This window comes from Aulonocara sp. 'chitande type north' Nkhata Bay, linkage group LG12 (assembly GCF_057382095.1).
Source record: "Aulonocara sp. 'chitande type north' Nkhata Bay isolate Kocher_YH1m ecotype deep benthic linkage group LG12, A_spYH_male_GT1.1, whole genome shotgun sequence".
Classification (NCBI taxonomy): Eukaryota; Metazoa; Chordata; class Actinopteri; order Cichliformes; family Cichlidae; genus Aulonocara; species Aulonocara sp. 'chitande type north' Nkhata Bay.
Window position 1 is genome coordinate 8,130,597 of NC_141355.1, and position 18,664 is coordinate 8,149,260.

An 18,664-nucleotide genomic window follows, 5' to 3' on the forward strand; every position below is an offset into this window, starting at 1 on the left:
CACACTGATGGTATGAATACAAAACACATCTGGCTTTTGCTTTCTCTGTGCACAAGGTAGGCTATGTCAGTTTGAGCTCATACTTCTGTCATAGATCCATAAGCATAGAGGGATCCAAACTTCAAGTACTGGTGTACTTGAAACACATCAAAACAAACACAAGTGTTCATTTCCAAGTATAGGATTATTTGCAATCGCCATAATGACTATATGGGTTACTTGGTCTGCAGTGAACATGCTTCTTCTGCCCCCAGCATCTGGTCATCTAGCAATTCTGTAAAGTAACAATTTCAGTATTTTTACATCAATGGTATTGGTGTGTTTCTCATTGGCATATGGCAGTGCTACAAATCTTTGTGCGAAGTGACTGTACTAACCGATTCTCATTTCAAGATGTCCTTATGGTACTTGCTACAGTGTAGCGGCTCGAGTTAGGCTGGACCCGTTGGCCAGCTACCCTCAGGGTCATTCCACGGTTGATTACATGGTTGATTACATGGTCCACTATTGTCATCAGCAATTCTATTTCTTACTCTTCCTACCCTTCCTCTCCCCCCTCCTCATCTTCCTCTCCCCCCTCCTCGTCTTCCTCTTGCTCCTCCTTGTCCTTGTCATCCTCTTCATCCTACTTCTTCACCTCCACGTCCTCTTCCTCGGCCTCCTCTACTTCTCACTCTTTCTGCTCCCTCCATTGTACTCCGCACACACAGCTTACCTGTATTATAGTGCTTAGGCTGATTGCAAAGTGAACTAATTATCTAAAAAAGTTTTCACATGTGAAAGTGTGCCAGACAGTTGGCAAATTAGTGTTAATGATAGCCATACATGTGTATACTTTTGCTAGGAGTGTGTTGGAAATTTGGTAATTGAGTGTTGTGCAGTGAATTGTGCCTACCGTTTTGCAAAGTGTGTGTTACAAAATTGCAAACTGAGTGCAAAGCAGTTTATGTGCTTTTAGTTTTGCAAACTCAGTGAGTGGTTTTGCTATAAGTCTGAATAGTTTTAGAGATTGTGCTACAGGAATCACAGTTAGGGTTTAAGCATTCAGAAAAAACTGTAAGTTTAGAGGTTTACACATCACATCATTATAATCATTGAGCCTGTCTGACTTTAATCGTCCACTTGATGGCGCAGTAGAGCCAATGAATCGTCACAATGCTTCGAACCATGAGTCGACCAGTTGGATGGAAAGCTTCAGTTCATCACAAGGCTTCATCTCACCATCACTAATGAAAGCTCTTATAATTTGGCTGCTATTAGAGACCATTGATTTAGTCTCTCTTTGGTTACTACGTGGATCTTTTTTCAGACAAATTAATGAAAAAAAATATAATAAATGGAAAAACAGAGTACAAATGTGGACAGTTAACTGGATATTACAGCGCGATTTCAGTGCATAAATACATAAATACAGGTCTGAGACGTAAGTGGTGCAATATTGATAGAGCTCACATGACTCCGTCCTGTTCGTATCCCAGAAATCCACCAGGATTTTAGTGCCTCATATACTGCACAGGTCATTGGCACACCTGAGATTCAGGACGACATGCTAAGCAGTGCTGTGTCACCATCAATAATACACCATATTAATGCAAGGTACAATTACAGCTGGGCTCCGCCACATTTTATTTTAACAGAGGAAATAAAATATGCAGAGCTAGCTGAGTTGGTTGAAATTCAGTTGCTACTTTAAGAGAATTTCATACAAGAATAATTGAAGATAAAATAGGTTATTAAAGCTGTCATCATTGCTTCAGTGCCATATTCTCTCTGCTGTAACTCCGATTTGAAGAGGGCTTGTTTAGGCAACAACTCAGAGCACTATACGATCACTGCCGGTCACTTAGGTGATTTGTTATAAATGTGAAAACAGCTATGCAGGTTTAATGCAAGGAAGTCTTTACTCAGTGTTTGGCATGGGTCCTAAATGAAGGAGGGGTAGTCTGTCAGTCACTGCATTCCTCACCTGCATGGGAAACTTCCCAAACTGGAAGTTATCAGAAACATTGGAGACAATACTGAATCCACCAGAGACAGCTGGGACAGGTCCTAGTCATTACCATACAGAAAAGAACGGATTTATTTCAGTTCAGTTCAAATTAATAAGGTGAAGAAAAAACAGAGACTGCATCTTATGTGTTTTCTATTCTATTCTAGTAGTTTTAGAATCCAATAACTACACAAACAATCATGGCAGTGAGGTGTGGAGGGCCAGGAGTGACAAAATGAATGAATTAAATATGCCATTAATTATTGAATTAAATGTTTCATTATTTAATTAAATGCCCATTCACTTCACTAGTGTTTGTAGTTGTTGTTGAGAAATGCCCACTGAAAGAATGGCCACCAGGGCAAGTGCCTGTAATCGGATTACAGTAACTCGTTACTTGTAACGCATTACTGCCCATCTCTGTTGAGAACAAATAATGTAAATGAATAATAGTGTTCAAATTGTTCGTTAAAACTCTGCATATCTCAGAAAAACTAAAAAAAAATCAGCTTTCTTCACTCACTTCTTTACAATGCAGCCATTACAGTCTTCTTTGATTGGTCGCTGCAGGATTGCCATTCTTCTCATGTTTAGTTTTTTTTCCTATCAGTGCTTTAATTCTATGAAATAAATTTTTCAAAGTCACTTTTTGCTTTCACTAGCTTGTTTTTAGTGTCCCACTTTTGGATCTTCTGAACTCACTCTGATTAAAGTTGTCATTGTACTAATGTTATTCATGTGCAGCTGACTTCACAGCTGTGTGTGGGGGTTTTTTTTTGCTTTTTTGCAACTTTTTGTGATATCTAAATGTTTAACCTGTTCAATAACATTATTACTATTCAGTGATTATTATATATGATTATCACTTGGCTACGTGAACATACATAAATCTGTTCAATCTCAGCGACACAAGCATGTCTTCATGCGCACACACAGTTTCTACTCCCATTCATTCAGGTTTATATTTACAACTTTTACAGGACGAATGGACAGCCATCACTTTAAGGAAAAACAAAGAGAGAGAGAGAGAGATTATAAGTTCAGGGCAGGTCAGTTTTTATAGAAATGCATAGATGTGTGTTGTACTTCCATCTGGCTTATTACTTTCTAATGCAGGGGAAAGACATTGGCAAAGAAACACCTACTACATAAATAGTTTGATTTGAAGTTGCTCTTTTGAGTCCTCTCTATTGACTCTGACATCCTGCTGTTAACAGTTTCATGGTATTGCTTTGTTTGCTTTAAACAAACCTCACAGGGTGGTAGAATATGTCTGCGGTGCAGAGGTCCTTGGATCGCCTCTCTGTTGTCTTTGTTGACAGCAATGAAGGTGGTGAAAGAACTGCTCACTCCTGATTGGACACTGAGCTGCACCACCTTCTCCTTCACTCCTCCATCTTGCTGTCCTCTGAGCTCTCTCTCCTTCATCTCCAGGGAACGAAACAGAGTGCAAGCACCCAACCTGTGGACTGTTAATCTGCAGACAAGGAAGAAAACATTTACAGTTCTAATGTTTCCTATTTTTGCTACATTTGTGCATCACTGACTTTTCTGTTTTTCTGTACTGAGGGTGCATTCTTTTTATATTAGAATTAGTAGAGTTACAGAGGGTATATAGAGTGTGAACATAAAATAAGAGCTTGATTAGGCTGTAGAAACGGATGAAAATCCAGTAAAGTGAAGAGTGTGTGTGTGTGTGTGTGTGTGTGTCTGGCAGGAAGTGAAGCAGGAAGTCTGAATATAGCTTGTGAGCTTGTGAGAGACGTTTCAAAAGGAAAACAGAGGAATTAGAGAGTGAAAGTGCTAAGAAATAGTAATGAAAATGATATTAAATAAATGTCTTAGTGTGTTAATACAGGTGCCCATGGACTTGGCTCAACCTCAGATGAGTACAGCGGCAAAATGATAGATTAACATAATTGGAACGAAAAACAGGCCAGGCTTTGGCTGAAATTTTACAGCTTCACCTCTCATCCTGCCCTTATCCTGAGAAGAAGCTTAAAGGACAGTCAATCTCCTGATGAAGACAGAAAACAGACAGAACAACACCGTAGATTTGAAGAATTAACAGCAGGCAGAAGACAGTACAACTGACCTAAAACACTGAAGGGTCCAGCAGCATGTATGTTAATGGAACATGTGCTCTGAATTACAAGCTGGAAAGTGTACCAGTGACATGACTGTGTGAAAGCACTGCATTGGACTGTCTGAGTTCATATTTGCCATGCTGGGAGTTAACCGCCAAGAAAAGACTGAAAAGATGAAGAGAGAATGAACAGAGAAGAAGAAACGGCTGATTTGGGCCTGTGTTTGATTTGGGAGGCCACACAGGAAGCTGTGAGAAGAGGGGACGAGGACCGGTGAGAGGTGAAGGCTGGACGTGTTCAAGTGAAAGTATAGGAAAATTGGGTTGAAAATTGAGGCTGAACTTGTGGGGTTTAGAAATGTCCAGAGCATCGCAACAGAAAGGTGAATTAAAAAAAAGAGAGAGAGCGGGATGAAGAAATAAATAAACTAATAATACATAAATGAATAGAAAAATCTTTTGTATATGGCGAGGTGCTGTGGGCACCTAAGTCTTTGATAGTGTAGAATTTTCAAGTCAATACCATGGTTGCATCTACTGAAAATCTCTGTGAAGCTTAAATCTCAATGACCTTGACTTCAAGGTCAGAGGTCAACTTTTCTGAAAATCAGAGGAGTTTCACATTCATAACACAGGTATGTCTACTAGGAGGCTGAAGGGTAGCTCTATATATTTATAAACAATCAAAAACAACAATTATTACGCAATTTATTTCCAATTTGTATGGAATTTATTTCTGTAAAGGTGGTGTTTTAGGTCTGATTGAAGGACTGATGTGATGGTAAGGTGTCCACTGCTGCGCTTTGAAGATTGGTAGGCTTTTTTTTTTAAATTTTCACAAGAATTGCTACTTCCCCTAGAGTTTTGGCCACTCCAACAATCAGAAGATTTCCCTATGAGCAAGCATTTAGCGACAGTGGGAAGGAAAAACTCCCTTTAAAAAGGAAGAAACCTTCAACAGAGCCAGGCTCAGGAAGGGACAGCCCTCTGCCACGACTGGTTGGGGTGGGGGGAGTGAAAATTTAAAAAAAAGAAGCCAAAGTGATCATTTTTGGAGCAGCTTAATTAATTTTTGCATTGTAATTTGCTGTTAATGTCATTTTCCAACCCCAGTTTGTATTTTTATCACTTTTGTCCAGGGTGGAAGATGCCATGCTGGAGACTGATTCAGTATGGTCTTTCAATGTTGATACATGGGAACCTTTTAGAGAGGCCAGGGCTGAAAAAGGGATGCCGGAGAACCTGAGAGGGTGTTATCCGCTGGTGTGCATCCAAGGCCAACATCTGTTTAATTAGGCTGACAAATAAGCGTTGGCCAGCTTCTGGTCCTCGTCTAAACATCATTAGCTGTTCAAGGTCATCCAGACGTGTAAGTATTATGTATCTTGTTTCCAGGGATTCATGTCCTGTCCCTGGAACAGAGCCTTTATATTGTTCTTCCGTCTTAAATGTCCAGCGCTGTTGCTTGTATTTGTCTCCAATGAAATAGTTTTCAGTGTACACGCCAGAGTCTAGCACATGATCTGGTGGCTGACCCTGAGTCTCTATGATGAATTTCAGATAATCATAGTCATTCTCCGAAGGGTAGAGTGGCAGCCCTGTAGCAAGCTCCACAGCCACCAGCCCCAGAGACCACATGTCACTTGCTTCATTGTAAGGAAGGCCAAGCATAACCTCAGGTGCACAGTAACCAACCGTCCCCACAAAGTCACCAGGTATCACTGCAGACGCAGGACATGCGAGGCCAAAGTCTATAAGTTTGACTTTGATGGGAGACTCATGGCGGTTTACAACCATGATGTTTCCAGGTTTGAGGTCAGCGTGCACTATTCCCACAGAACTCAGGTGGGACAGAGCATTTGTGATTTGACCTAAAATTGGCCTGACTTCGCTTATGGGGAGACCCTGTTTATTCTGGTCCCCTATGTAGTCCCACAGGCATTGATCAAGGAGTTCAAATTTCAGGCAAACCCGCTGTCCGTCGTGGAAAAAGCCGTTCCATTGAACAATGTTGGCGGCATCTGGATCCAACCTTCGCAGCTGCTCCAGGATGAAAATTTCCACATGTGCCTGTTGCAGAATATCAGGGTCGCTCTTGTTGACTTTAATGGCAACAGCTTGGTTGGTTGTTGTGTCGCGGCATTTGGCTACAATACCAAAGCCCCCTTCTCCGAGGAAAGCCTCTACCTTGTAGTGCTTTCCCAAAATGCTCCCTTTAACTAATTCAAGCTCATCTGAGCTGAATGATGGACTGGCTGATGTGTGGACGAATACTTGCTGAGAAAATTCAACCGAGTTTTGAAAACTGCAGTTGATTTTCTGTGATCTCTTGCTTTCCAAGTTTGAAGGGTGCTGAAAGACCACAGGGTTTTGTGATATTTCAGCACTCATGTCAATGCACAGGGAACTCTTAGGGCTGAAAAAGGGATGCCGGAGAACCTGAGAGGGTGTTATCCGCTGGTGTGCATCCAAGGCCAACATCTGTTTAATTAAGCTGACAAATAAGCGTTGGCCAGCTTCTGGTCCTCGTCTAAACATTATTATTTGTTCAAGGTCATCCAGACGCGTCAGTTTTATGCATCTTGTCTCCAGGGACTCATATCCTGTCTCATACTGAAATTGTTGGTCAGTCTTAAATGTCCAGCGCTGTTGCTTGTCTTTGTCTTCAATGAAATAGTCTTCAGTGTAGACGCCAGAGTCTAGAACATGATCTGGTGGCTGACCCTGAGTCTCTATGATGAATTTCAAAACATCATAGTCTTCATTTCCAGGGTAGAGTGGCAGCCCTGTAGCAAGCTCCACAGCTACCAGCCCCAGAGACCACATGTCAATTGCTTCATTGTAAGGAAGGCCAAGCATAACCTCAGGTGCACAATAACCAACCGTCCCCACACGGTCACCAGGCATCACTGCAGACGCAGGACATGCGAGGCCAAAGTCTATAAGTTTGACTTTGATGGGAGACTCATGGCGGTTTACAACCATGATGTTTCCAGGTTTGAGGTCAGCGTGCACCATTCCCACAGAACCCAGGTGGGACAGAGCATTTGTCAGTTGACCTAAAATTGGCCTGACTTCGCTTATGGGGAGACAGTGGTTTTTCCGGTCCCATATGTAGTCCCTCAGGCATTGATCAAGGAGTTCAAATTTCAGGCAAACCCGCTCTCCGTCGTGAAAAAAGCCGTCCCATTGAACAATGTTGGCGGCATCTGAATCCAACCTTCGCAGCTGCTCCAGGATGAAAATTTCCAATTTCGCCTGTTGCAGAATATCAGGGCGGCTCTTGTTCACTTTAATAGCCACAGCTCGGTTAGTCATGGTATCACGACATTTGGCTACAATACCAAAGCCCCCTTCTCCGAGGAAAGCCTCTACCTTGTAGTGCTTTCCCAAAATGCTCCCTTTAACTAATCCAAGCTCATTTGAGCTGAAGGATGGGTGAGCTGACATGGTGAAATGTGTCGGCTTGGTCGGTGAATTGCTAAGTAAAATTCTCTCAAAACTCTCCAAAAAGGGTTTGCTTGCTGTCAGGTCAAGGTCCGTTGAGCATTAAAGTTTAACAGAGCAAAGCTCCTACTTAAGGGTTTTTTCTCTCAGCAAGATGATGACATAACAAAGGATCTATGTCATCATCTTGTGATGTCACAAGATGTCACCTTTTTTCACAAGATGCATTCCATTTGGATCAAAGGCATTCTATTTTTTCAGTTGAAACACTAAAAAAAAACAATGTTTCAACAGGCCAGGCTGCATTTTCTGCTGCAACATCTCAACAGGAGATAATAAGATAAAGACAAGGAAGACTGGTGATCTATCCATATCAGCAACATCGGCAGGTTTCTAGTGCAGGAAGTAATAAATTCAGCCCTCGTGTTTGCACTACAGGTTGCTTTCATGAGTATTTCTGTTTTTGTGGTGGGGGAATTTTTCCTCGTTCCAACGATGTAAACAAAAACATTAATTGTGCTTTCCGCAATGACTAGTAATCATTTTGTCCTACTGTTCATTTACAGAACAGGAAAGGTTTTGTTTGGTTATGATTGTTTTGCAAGAAATGCTTCAATCACAGTGGGGTAGTCTTGATTAAAATGTTATATGAGAACTGTGGCACCATGTGTGACCAGATATTGGCATGTAGTCGTCGCCAGACTGTCATCAAAAGTGTGAAGTTTGGGACAGACTGGACAAAATACATTTTTAGAGATGAAAATCTTATGTCCAGTGATAAATGATCAAAATTCCACCACAAACATGGCTTTGACGAAGATGTCCCTTTCTGAAGTAACCCCAAAAAGTTCCTGAAGTAACCAAATGGAATTTAACCAGTGACCTCTCACTTTGCAGGCGAATGTGTAAACCAGCGATGCCTGGAAAACACTAAAACTGTGCCAAAATGTCATTTTACATTCAAAATGGCGGACTTCCAGACTTCCTCTTTGGATTGGGTTCACTGAATCTGTGTGTAATAAATGTCATACACGTATTTCAAGCTGTAAATAAGTTGTTAGAAGTTCTTTAAAATTTCTTAAGTGGTGCTGTAGATCCATTTCCGCAGTGCCAGTCACTTTTTAAAAAAAAGTACATTTTGACCTGATGTGAAGAATGCAAAAAATGTCATTAGTTTGGAAGCATGTTTGGTATATGATATACTTGCCTGACTAATAATAATTTATTATTACTATTACTACTGTTGTTGTTGTTGTACAATGGAGCCTTTCCCCTGTGAATGACCAGCTCCCAGCTAAAATGTGTATTTTGTGCCATTTATAAGGTCAGTGCTTTATCATACCTTAAACTGTGCAGGGTAAAAGCCTCAGTTGCTGGGAAAAGCACAGGTGTATTAGAGTTTTTCTGAATTGCTAAAACACTAAACCCCATTGTAAAAACTAAACTGTCAACTATGAAAACTCTTTCATCAAATCAGTCCCACTGTTGCCAAAATCTTAAACACTATTCAAAGCTCAGTCTCCCATTTAGCAAAACTCTAAACACAAAACACACTTAGCAGTGTGGTGCACCTGTTGTCGTGTGAAGGCTGTGTGCAGTAGTGATGTCTCCTGTGTGTCGAAGCTTTGAAGCGTGTGTCGGGTAATCTCGTGGTAGTTTTGTAAAGCGCGTATCGAGGCTTGCTTTGATTACGTATGCAGTGATGTTCGAGGCCTCGCGGGCAGTCCGTACCACGTGACTGATTCAGGAACTGGCTCGCCGGTTTGCACCAGATTCTAAATAAATTGGGCAGCAAAACACAGCTGATTCCCCGTCACATTGTGTTGTGGAATTGGATTACGTCCCAGTTACATACTTACTTGAACATTTCTCCTTCGATGGAACCAGCAAGGAAGAGAATATTTGTCTGACAACATTTAATCTCATCTCTCCTAATAAAGTATACACACAGTAATAAATATCACAAATGATAAGTACCATAATATAAATCAACAACACCACAGATCTTATAATCTGATTTCTGTCTTTTAGTTTATTACAGTTTTTTCTGAATGCCTAAGCACATTTTTTGTAACTATTGGCTAATTTTGCAAAACTCTTCACACAAATAAGAAAACCTGTCACCCAATAATCAAAACATTGTAGTTCTCTTGCAAAAGCAAACACAGCTAGATTAACTCTTCACACCTTCGTAAAAATGGTGTTTCCGTATCAAACAGTACACACAAGCCATCATCTATGAATACAAAACACATCTGGCTTTTGCTTTCTCTGTGCACAAGGTAGGCTATGTCAGTTTGAGCTCATACTTCTGTCATAGATCCATAAGCATAGAGGGATCCAAACTTCAAGTACTGGTGTACTTGAAACACATCAAAACAAACACAAGTGTTCATTTCCAAGTATAGGATTATTTGCAATCGCCATAATGACTATATGGGTTACTTGGTCTGCAGTGAACATGCTTCCTCTGCCCCCAGCATCTGGTCATCTAGCAATTCTGTAAAGTAACAATTTCAGTATTTTTACATCAATGGTATTGGTGTGTTTCTCACTGGCATATGGCAGTGCTACAAATCTTTGTGCGAAGTGACTGTACTAACCGATTCTCATTTCAAGATGTCCTTATGGTACTTGCTACAGTGTAGCGGCTCGAGTTAGGCTGGACCCGTTGGCCAGCTACCCTCAGGGTCATTCCACGGTTGATTACATGGTTGATTACATGGTCCACTATTGTCATCAGCAATTCTATTTCTTACTCTTCCTACCCTTCCTCTCCCCCCTCCTCATCTTCCTCTCCCCCCTCCTCGTCTTCCTCTTGCTCCTCCTTGTCCTTGTCATCCTCTTCATCCTACTTCTTCACCTCCACGTCCTCTTCCTCGGCCTCCTCTACTTCTCACTCTTTCTGCTCCCTCCATTGTACTCCGCACACACAGCTTACCTGTATTATAGTGCTTAGGCTGATTGCAAAGTGAACTAATTATCTAAAAAAGTTTTCACATGTGAAAGTGTGCCAGACAGTTGGCAAATTAGTGTTAATGATAGCCATACATGTGTATACTTTTGCTAGGAGTGTGTTGGAAATTTGGTAATTGAGTGTTGTGCAGTGAATTGTGCCTACCGTTTTGCAAAGTGTGTGTTACAAAATTGCAAACTGAGTGCAAAGCAGTTTATGTGCTTTTAGTTTTGCAAACTCAGTGAGTGGTTTTGCTATAAGTCTGAATAGTTTTAGAGATTGTGCTACAGGAATCACAGTTAGGGTTTAAGCATTCAGAAAAAACTGTAAGTTTAGAGGTTTACACATCACATCATTATAATCATTGAGCCTGTCTGACTTTAATCGTCCACTTGATGGCGCAGTAGAGCCAATGAATCGTCACAATGCTTCGAACCATGAGTCGACCAGTTGGATGGAAAGCTTCAGTTCATCACAAGGCTTCATCTCACCATCACTAATGAAAGCTCTTATAATTTGGCTGCTATTAGAGACCATTGATTTAGTCTCTCTTTGGTTACTACGTGGATCTTTTTTCAGACAAATTAATGAAAAAAAATATAATAAATGGAAAAACAGAGTACAAATGTGGACAGTTAACTGGATATTACAGCGCGATTTCAGTGCATAAATACATAAATACAGGTCTGAGACGTAAGTGGTGCAATATTGATAGAGCTCACATGACTCCGTCCTGTTCGTATCCCAGAAATCCACCAGGATTTTAGTGCCTCATATACTGCACAGGTCATTGGCACACCTGAGATTCAGGACGACATGCTAAGCAGTGCTGTGTCACCATCAATAATACACCATATTAATGCAAGGTACAATTACAGCTGGGCTCCGCCACATTTTATTTTAACAGAGGAAATAAAATATGCAGAGCTAGCTGAGTTGGTTGAAATTCAGTTGCTACTTTAAGAGAATTTCATACAAGAATAATTGAAGATAAAATAGGTTATTAAAGCTGTCATCATTGCTTCAGTGCCATATTCTCTCTGCTGTAACTCCGATTTGAAGAGGGCTTGTTTAGGCAACAACTCAGAGCACTATACGATCACTGCCGGTCACTTAGGTGATTTGTTATAAATGTGAAAACAGCTATGCAGGTTTAATGCAAGGAAGTCTTTACTCAGTGTTTGGCATGGGTCCTAAATGAAGGAGGGGTAGTCTGTCAGTCACTGCATTCCTCACCTGCATGGGAAACTTCCCAAACTGGAAGTTATCAGAAACATTGGAGACAATACTGAATCCACCAGAGACAGCTGGGACAGGTCCTAGTCATTACCATACAGAAAAGAACGGATTTATTTCAGTTCAGTTCAAATTAATAAGGTGAAGAAAAAACAGAGACTGCATCTTATGTGTTTTCTATTCTATTCTAGTAGTTTTAGAATCCAATAACTACACAAACAATCATGGCAGTGAGGTGTGGAGGGCCAGGAGTGACAAAATGAATGAATTAAATATGCCATTAATTATTGAATTAAATGTTTCATTATTTAATTAAATGCCCATTCACTTCACTAGTGTTTGTAGTTGTTGTTGAGAAATGCCCACTGAAAGAATGGCCACCAGGGCAAGTGCCTGTAATCGGATTACAGTAACTCGTTACTTGTAACGCATTACTGCCCATCTCTGTTGAGAACAAATAATGTAAATGAATAATAGTGTTCAAATTGTTCGTTAAAACTCTGCATATCTCAGAAAAACTAAAAAAAAAATCAGCTTTCTTCACTCACTTCTTTACAATGCAGCCATTACAGTCTTCTTTGATTGGTCGCTGCAGGATTGCCATTCTTCTCATGTTTAGTTTTTTTTCCTATCAGTGCTTTAATTCTATGAAATAAATTTTTCAAAGTCACTTTTTGCTTTCACTAGCTTGTTTTTAGTGTCCCACTTTTGGATCTTCTGAACTCACTCTGATTAAAGTTGTCATTGTACTAATGTTATTCATGTGCAGCTGACTTCACAGCTGTGTGTGGGTTTTTTTTTTGCTTTTTTGCAACTTTTTGTGATATCTAAATGTTTAACCTGTTCAATAACATTATTACTATTCAGTGATTATTATATATGATTATCACTTGGCTACGTGAACATACATAAATCTGTTCAATCTCAGCGACACAAGCATGTCTTCATGCGCACACACAGTTTCTACTCCCATTCATTCAGGTTTATATTTACAACTTTTACAGGACGAATGGACAGCCATCACTTTAAGGAAAAACAAAGAGAGAGAGAGAGAGATTATAAGTTCAGGGCAGGTCAGTTTTTATAGAAATGCATAGATGTGTGTTGTACTTCCATCTGGCTTATTACTTTCTAATGCAGGGGAAAGACATTGGCAAAGAAACACCTACTACATAAATAGTTTGATTTGAAGTTGCTCTTTTGAGTCCTCTCTATTGACTCTGACATCCTGCTGTTAACAGTTTCATGGTATTGCTTTGTTTGCTTTAAACAAACCTCACAGGGTGGTAGAATATGTCTGCGGTGCAGAGGTCCTTGGATCGCCTCTCTGTTGTCTTTGTTGACAGCAATGAAGGTGGTGAAAGAACTGCTCACTCCTGATTGGACACTGAGCTGCACCACCTTCTCCTTCACTCCTCCATCTTGCTGTCCTCTGAGCTCTCTCTCCTTCATCTCCAGGGAACGAAACAGAGTGCAAGCACCCAACCTGTGGACTGTTAATCTGCAGACAAGGAAGAAAACATTTACAGTTCTAATGTTTCCTATTTTTGCTACATTTGTGCATCACTGACTTTTCTGTTTTTCTGTACTGAGGGTGCATTCTTTTTATATTAGAATTAGTAGAGTTACAGAGGGTATATAGAGTGTGAACATAAAATAAGAGCTTGATTAGGCTGTAGAAACGGATGAAAATCCAGTAAAGTGAAGAGTGTGTGTGTGTGTGTGTGTGTGTGTCTGGCAGGAAGTGAAGCAGGAAGTCTGAATATAGCTTGTGAGCTTGTGAGAGACGTTTCAAAAGGAAAACAGAGGAATTAGAGAGTGAAAGTGCTAAGAAATAGTAATGAAAATGATATTAAATAAATGTCTTAGTGTGTTAATACAGGTGCCCATGGACTTGGCTCAACCTCAGATGAGTACAGCGGCAAAATGATAGATTAACATAATTGGAACGACAAACAGGCCAGGCTTTGGCTGAAATTTTACAGCTTCACCTCTCATCCTGCCCTTATCCTGAGAAGAAGCTTAAAGGACAGTCAATCTCCTGATGAAGACAGAAAACAGACAGAACAACACCGTAGATTTGAAGAATTAACAGCAGGCAGAAGACAGTACAACTGACCTAAAACACTGAAGGGTCCAGCAGCATGTATGTTAATGGAACATGTGCTCTGAATTACAAGCTGGAAAGAGTACCAGTGACATGACTGTGTGAAAGCACTGCATTGGACTGTCTGAGTTCATATTTGCCATGCTGGGAGTTAACCGCCAAGAAAAGACTGAAAAGATGAAGAGAGAATGAACAGAGAAGAAGAAACGGCTGATTTGGGCCTGTGTTTGATTTGGGAGGCCACACAGGAAGCTGTGAGAAGAGGGGACGAGGACCGGTGAGAGGTGAAGGCTGGACGTGTTCAAGTGAAAGTATAGGAAAATTGGGTTGAAAATTGAGGCTGAACTTGTGGGGTTTAGAAATGTCCAGAGCATCGCAACAGAAAGGTGAATTAAAAAAAAGAGAGAGAGCGGGATAAAGAAATAAATAAACTAATAATACATAAATGAATAGAAAAATCTTTTGTATATGGCGCGGTGCTGTGGGCACCTAAGTCTTTGATAGTGTAGAATTTTCAAGTCAATACCATGGTTGCATCTACTGAAAATCTCTGTGAAGCTTAAATCTCAATGACCTTGACTTCAAGGTCAGAGGTCAACTTTTCTGAAAATCAGAGGAGTTTCACATTCATAACACAGGTATGTCTACTAGGAGGCTGAAGGGTAGCTCTATATATTTATAAACAATCAAAAACAACAATTATTACGCAATTTATTTCCAATTTGTATGGAATTTATTTCTGTAAAGGTGGTGTTTTAGGTCTGATTGAAGGACTGATGTGATGGTAAGGTGTCCACTGCTGCGCTTTGAAGATTGGTAGGCTTTTTTTTTTAAATTTTCACAAGAATTGCTACTTCCCCTAGAGTTTTGGCCACTCCAACAATCAGAAGATTTCCCTATGAGCAAGCATTTAGCGACAGTGGGAAGGAAAAACTCCCTTTAAAAAGGAAGAAACCTTCAACAGAGCCAGGCTCAGGAAGGGACAGCCCTCTGCCACGACTGGTTGGGGTGGGGGGAGTGAAAATTTAAAAAAAAGAAGCCAAAGTGATCATTTTTGGAGCAGCTTAATTAATTTTTGCATTGTAATTTGCTGTTAATGTCATTTTCCAACCCCAGTTTGTATTTTTATCACTTTTGTCCAGGGTGGAAGATGCCATGCTGGAGACTGATTCAGTATGGTCTTTCAATGTTGATACATGGGAACCTTTTAGAGAGGCCAGGGCTGAAAAAGGGATGCCGGAGAACCTGAGAGGGTGTTATCCGCTGGTGTGCATCCAAGGCCAACATCTGTTTAATTAGGCTGACAAATAAGCGTTGGCCCGCTTCTGGTCCTCGTCTAAACATCATTAGCTGTTCAAGGTCATCCAGACGTGTAAGTATTATGTATCTTGTCTCCAGGGATTCATGTCCTGTCCCTGGAACAGAGCCTTTATATTGTTCTTCCGTCTTAAATGTCCAGCGCTGTTGCTTGTATTTGTCTCCAATGAAATAGTTTTCAGTGTACACGCCAGAGTCTAGCACATGATCTGGTGGCTGACCCTGAGTCTCTATGATGAATTTCAGATAATCATAGTCATTCTCCGAAGGGTAGAGTGGCAGCCCTGTAGCAAGCTCCACAGCCACCAGCCCCAGAGACCACATGTCACTTGCTTCATTGTAAGGAAGGCCAAGCATAACCTCAGGTGCACAGTAACCAACCGTCCCCACAAAGTCACCAGGTATCACTGCAGACGCAGGACATGCGAGGCCAAAGTCTATAAGTTTGACTTTGATGGGAGACTCATGGCGGTTTACAACCATGATGTTTCCAGGTTTGAGGTCAGCGTGCACTATTCCCACAGAACTCAGGTGGGACAGAGCATTTGTGATTTGACCTAAAATTGGCCTGACTTCGCTTATGGGGAGACCCTGTTTATTCCGGTCCCCTATGTAGTCCCACAGGCATTGATCAAGGAGTTCAAATTTCAGGCAAACCCGCTGTCCGTCGTGGAAAAAGCCGTTCCATTGAACAATGTTGGCGGCATCTGGATCCAACCTTCGCAGCTGCTCCAGGATGAAAATTTCCACATGTGCCTGTTGCAGAATATCAGGGTCGCTCTTGTTGACTTTAATGGCAACAGCTTGGTTGGTTGTTGTGTCGCGACATTTGGCTACAATACCAAAGCCCCCTTCTCCGAGGAAAGCCTCTACCTTGTAGTGCTTTCCCAAAATGCTCCCTTTAACTAATTCAAGCTCATCTGAGCTGAATGATGGACTGGCTGATGTGTGGACGAATACTTGCTGAGAAAATTCAACCGAGTTTTGAAAACTGCAGTTGATTTTCTGTGATCTCTTGCTTTCCAAGTTTGAAGGGTGCTGAAAGACCACAGGGTTTTGTGATATTTCAGCACTCATGTCAATGCACAGGGAACTCTTAGGGCTGAAAAAGGGATGCCGGAGAACCTGAGAGGGTGTTATCCGCTGGTGTGCATCCAAGGCCAACATCTGTTTAATTAAGCTGACAAATAAGCGTTGGCCAGCTTCTGGTCCTCGTCTAAACATTATTATTTGTTCAAGGTCATCCAGACGCGTCAGTTTTATGCATCTTGTCTCCAGGGACTCATATCCTGTCTCATACTGAAATTGTTGGTCAGTCTTAAATGTCCAGCGCTGTTGCTTGTCTTTGTCTTCAATGAAATAGTCTTCAGTGTAGACGCCAGAGTCTAGAACATGATCTGGTGGCTGACCCTGAGTCTCTATGATGAATTTCAAAACATCATAGTCTTCATTTCCAGGGTAGAGTGGCAGCCCTGTAGCAAGCTCCACAGCTACCAGCCCCAGAGACCACATGTCAATTGCTTCATTGTAAGGAAGGCCAAGCATAACCTCAGGTGCACAATAACCAACCGTCCCCACACGGTCACCAGGCATCACTGCAGACGCAGGACATGCGAGGCCAAAGTCTATAAGTTTGACTTTGATGGGAGACTCATGGCGGTTTACAACCATGATGTTTCCAGGTTTGAGGTCAGCGTGCACCATTCCCACAGAACCCAGGTGGGACAGAGCATTTGTCAGTTGACCTAAAATTGGCCTGACTTCGCTTATGGGGAGACAGTGGTTTTTCCGGTCCCATATGTAGTCCCTCAGGCATTGATCAAGGAGTTCAAATTTCAGGCAAACCCGCTCTCCGTCGTGAAAAAAGCCGTCCCATTGAACAATGTTGGCGGCATCTGAATCCAACCTTCGCAGCTGCTCCAGGATGAAAATTTCCAATTTCGCCTGTTGCAGAATATCAGGGCGGCTCTTGTTCACTTTAATAGCCACAGCTCGGTTAGTCATGGTATCACGACATTTGGCTACAATACCAAAGCCCCCTTCTCCAAGGAAAGCCTCTACCTTGTAGTGCTTTCCCAAAATGCTCCCTTTAACTAATCCAAGCTCATTTGAGCTGAAGGATGGGTGAGCTGACATGGTGAAATGTGTCGGCTTGGTCGGTGAATTGCTAAGTAAAATTCTCTCAAAACTCTCCAAAAAGGGTTTGCTTGCTGTCAGGTCAAGGTCCGTTGAGCATTAAAGTTTAACAGAGCAAAGCTCCTACTTAAGGGTTTTTTCTCTCAGCAAGATGATGACATAACAAAGGATCTATGTCATCATCTTGTGATGTCACAAGATGTCACCTTTTTTCACAAGATGCATTCCATTTGGATCAAAGGCATTCTATTTTTTCAGTTGAAACACTAAAAAAAAACAATGTTTCAACAGGCCAGGCTGCATTTTCTGCTGCGACATCTCAACAGGAGATAATAAGATAAAGACAAGGAAGACTGGTGATCTATCCATATCAGCAACATCGGCAGGTTTCTAGTGCAGGAAGTAATAAATTCAGCCCTCGTGTTTGCACTACAGGTTGCTTTCATGAGTATTTCTGTTTTTGTGGTGGGGGAATTTTTCCTCGTTCCAACGATGTAAACAAAAACATTAATTGTGCTTTCCGCAATGACTAGTAATCATTTTGTCCTACTGTTCATTTACAGAACAGGAAAGGTTTTGTTTGGTTATGATTGTTTTGCAAGAAATGCTTCAATCACAGTGGGGTAGTCTTGATTAAAATGTTATATGAGAACTGTGGCACCATGTGTGACCAGATATTGGCATGTAGTCGTCGCCAGACTGTCATCAAAAGTGTGAAGTTTGGGACAGACTGGACAAAATACATTTTTAGAGATGAAAATCTTATGTCCAGTGATAAATGATCAAAATTCCACCACAAACATGGCTTTGACGAAGATGTCCCTTTCTGAAGTAACCCCAAAAAGTTCCTGAAGTAACCAAATGGAATTTAACCAGTGACCTCTCACTTTGCAGGCGAATGTGTAAACCAGCGATGCCTGGAAAACACTAAAACTGTGCCAAAATGTCATTTTACATTCAAAATGGCGGACTTCCAGACTTCCTCTTTGGATTGGGTTCACTGAATCTGTGTGTAATAAATGTCATACACGTATTTCAAGCTGTAAATAAGTTGTTAGAAGTTCTTTAAAATTTCTTAAGTGGTGCTGTAGATCCATTTCCGCAGTGCCAGTCACTTTTTAAAAAAAAGTACATTTTGACCTGATGTGAAGAATGCAAAAAAATGTCATTAGTTTGGAAGCATGTTTGGTATATGATATACTTGCCTGACTAACAATAATTGTGTGGATGCTTTAAGCATCCACACAATAGTATTTCTGCTCTTTATAGGATTTTTGCTCAAACATAGTATTTCTACTAAATGTAGTGTTTATGCTTAATCATCCTATTTCTGCTATTTTATAAGATTTGTGCTTAATATAGTATTTCTGCTTTTAATAGGATTTGTGC

At 41.1% G+C, this 18,664-nt stretch overlaps 2 pseudogenes; both read right to left on the reverse strand.

Annotated features, from left to right (window-relative positions):
* Nucleotides 1–2,782: 2,782 nt before the first annotated feature.
* LOC147316879 (uncharacterized) lies at nucleotides 2,783–7,797 on the reverse strand (annotated as a pseudogene).
* Nucleotides 7,798–14,327: 6,530 nt separating this feature from the next.
* LOC147316880 (uncharacterized) lies at nucleotides 14,328–17,639 on the reverse strand (annotated as a pseudogene).
* Between the last annotated feature and the right edge of the window lie 1,025 nt (nucleotides 17,640–18,664).